Source organism: Arvicola amphibius, chromosome 5 (genome assembly GCF_903992535.2).
Source record: "Arvicola amphibius chromosome 5, mArvAmp1.2, whole genome shotgun sequence".
NCBI classification, from domain to species: Eukaryota; Metazoa; Chordata; class Mammalia; order Rodentia; family Cricetidae; genus Arvicola; species Arvicola amphibius.
This window is the reverse complement of record NC_052051.1, coordinates 141,394,336-141,397,753: the sequence shown is the minus strand read 5'-3', so window position 1 is coordinate 141,397,753 and position 3,418 is coordinate 141,394,336.

Sequence of the window (3,418 nt, the reverse complement as noted above, 5' to 3'; positions counted from 1 at the left end):
GTGCGTGGGGCGAGCGGAGTGCCCCAACCCGCTGTCTTCAGGCTGGAGTCTCCAGCGCCCGACTCGGGGCTGGGCGACTGGCCAGCGACTTCCCGGGGGACAGGGAAGTTGCCGGGATACGCGGAAGCGCAGCACTTCGGGTTCTCGGAGGTGCCAGGGCTTCCCTGTGGGTAAGTAGAGGGAGTGGAGGAAGCATCCGGCTGCCACCATTCATTACTAGAGTCCTAGGTTCGCTTCTGAGAGACGGAAGGAAAGCTGAAAATTGATGAGGCCAGGAGGGGTTTCTTCTCGCAGTGAGCACAGGCTGCCCCACCGCCTCGAGGGGATGGGCATGCGCCAGAGATCTGCTACAATGTCGACTTTCTTCGCAAGCTGTAAACTCTGAACAGGGAGTTGCTGGAAGCTCTTCTGTCGCTGGAGCTTGTGTTCCAAGGCATGATCATTAGTCCTCTACTTCACGGAGCAAAGGCTGCTCCTCCTTTGGGGGTCATTGGTGTCAACAAACCTCACCTGACCTGCAGGAAAATAGAAGCCAAAAGCTATTTCCGGTGAACGCCCTGCAAGAGGCTCACAGAGCGGCCTGTCCAGCCCAGGCCTATGGGGCTGGACAAAGCCACCCGAGGTCATTAGCTCACCCTCCTGAGAACATGGGACCATTCACTTCAAATCACCTTTAGGAAAATGCCTTACTGTAGAGAAATTCTAATGTCCAGACGCACAGGGTAGCTGGTCAGTCGGGTTCAGAGCCCCTCAGCGCTCTGAAGTCTTTGCTTGTTTGGGCTGGCCTCTAGCTCACAGAGATTCTCCCGCCTCTACCTGGTGAGTTTAAAGGTTTGTGTCACTACTCCCAGGAATCTGCACTTCCTTAAGAAAAAAAAAAAATCAGCCGGGCGGTGGTGGCGCACGCCTTTAATCCCAGCACTCGGGAGGCAGAGGCAGGCGGATCTCTGTGAGTTCGAGGCCAGCCTGGTCGACAAGAGCTAGTTCCAGGCCAGGCTCTAAAAAAGCTGCAGAGAAACCCTGTCTCGAAAAACCAAAAAAAGAAAAAAGAAAAAAAAAAAGAAAGAAAAAAAAATCTCACAAGGCTGGAGAGATGAAAATTTGTATCCCAGCACTCACATAAAATCCTAAGCTGCAGAGAAACCCTGTCTCGAAAAACCAAAAAACCAAAAAAAAAAAAAAAAAAAAAAAAATCCTAGCGGAAGGTCCAGGCACCTGTGGGGGAGGGGGCCGTGATTGACAGGGTAAGTGGGAGACTGGAGAGGGTAGGGAATAGAGAGTAGCCAGAATGTATTATACAACGTTTGGAATTCTCAAATAAGAAAACTAATAAAAATACAAGAAAACTTCCCCCAAAGATCAGTGGGATCATTCCTAACAAAAATGATAGTCTGTAGTCTATGCCCTAACCATTCAGGCTAATTGCTATAAATACACAAGGCACTAACCATTACCGGGAGTGAGAGTCTGCAGCGGTCAAGGTCATGGAGTCTAGTGACCTGATTGGCTCAGAAGTCACGTAGACTTGAACACAAAAGAGCAAATGAGCTGCCACACAATATCTGAATGCAAACAGCAAAAAGAACAAGGAGAGGAATTCAGTTCCAACGGTATATGTGCTGATTTAAAAAAAAAAGTGAAGTGGGCACATTTGTGCAGACCCTGCCAGGATATGCCACTAAGCAAACACACCATTCATAACAGAGTTAGTGCCAGAAGTTTATTGGGGGAGGGGGAGAGTAAAAGAGCTTCGGAAAGGTCCTCTAGGAGTGGGGACTTGAGAGAGACAGGAAGGCAGACAGACAGACAGACGGAGAAGCAAAAGGAGTAAGAGACAAGAAAGGCAAGAGAGAGGATTGTGTCTGGAGACTTTTAAGGGGCACACAGGTCGCACAGCTGATGGTAGAAAAGCACCTGGCAACAGGTGATGATGTAACTGCCCTGGCTGCTGGGGCAGGAATAGCAAAGACACAGTGACTTGGTGCTGACGCTGAAGGAGCTGGAAATGGAGGAGGAGTTGGAGGTGGGGAGGCAGCAAGACTGTCCTGCGTTGCTTTCAGGGAGAGTAGAAACCCCATGGAACATGAGTGACCTGGAAAGCTGCCCAGGGCTGGTAGGAGTGGTGGAGAGCCTGCAGACAGGGGGCATGGCCTGCTCAGACCTTGGTTTAAGAAAGCTGAGGCATCCAGGCAGCGGTGGTGCACGCCTTTAATCCCAGCACTCAGGAGGCAGAGGCAGGCGGATCTCTGTGAGTTGGAGGTCTGCCAGGTCTACAGAGTGAGTTTCAGTTTCCAGGGCTACACGAGAAATCCTGTCTCAAAGGCCCGCCTCCCCCCCCCCCAAAAAAAGGTAATGGACTGGGAGAAAGGAGGTTGGACTAGGTAGGGGAGGAACTACAGTGACCCAAATAAAAGATGCCAATTGTCATCATGGGTGCCAACAGTGGGCATGGTCGTGAGGGTAGGCTGGGGCATTTCAAGGACATGGTGATAACAAGGGGGAGGAGCTGGAGAGGCCCCTGGTAATTTTAATTGGGTGGCTGGGGAGACAGCACCTGACAGATGAGAAACAGTAGGAGGCTCAGTTCAGGGTTGGAGTACACATTAAGCTGAATCTACTCTGGGAGGAGGGGCCCCTCATGACCCGCCACCGTGTGAGCTGTTGCTCAGGGGAGGTCCCTGCTGGAAGCAGAGGACAGGCACCTTCTCAGTTATGGGGCTAGTCATGGGGAAGATAAGTGCTTGTTGCTCAGGGAAAGTTTGGTGGTTTAGGAACTGTCTATTCAGATTTTCGCTCATATTAGTAACCAACTGCATTAACAATGAATTCTGAGTCTGACCCCTGCCTTGCTACCTGAAGTCCTATGGCTAAGTGCATTGACTACGGTTTGTTTGTTTATTTTGTTTTCTTTTGGGGTCAGTTTGACCCCAGGATCGTTTGGAAAGAGAACCTAGACTGAGAAGTGCCTCCATTAGACTGGTCTGTGGGCATATCTGTGGGGGAGTTTTCTTTCTTTCTTTCTTTCTTTCTTTCCTTTCTTTTCTTTCTTTTGGTTTTTTGAGACAGGGTTTCTCTGTAGCTTTGGAGCCTATCCTGGAACTAGCTCTTGTAGACCAGGCTGGCCTCAAACACACAGAGGTATGCCTGCTTCTGCCTCCCGAGTGCTGGGATTAAAGGCGTGTGCCGCACCACTGCCTGGTTTAGGCAGGAGGGGGGCATTTTCTTGATTAATGATCTGTGTGAGCAGGCCCAGCCCACTGTGGGCATCACCTCCGCTGGGCAGGTGGTCCTGGGTTGCATAAGAAAGCAAACCCGCAAATTAGTCAAATAAAAGAAAACAAGCAAGTCAGTAAGCAGCACTCCTCCATGGCCTCTGCTTCAGTTCCTGCCTGGAGTTCCTGCCCTGACTTGCCTTCGT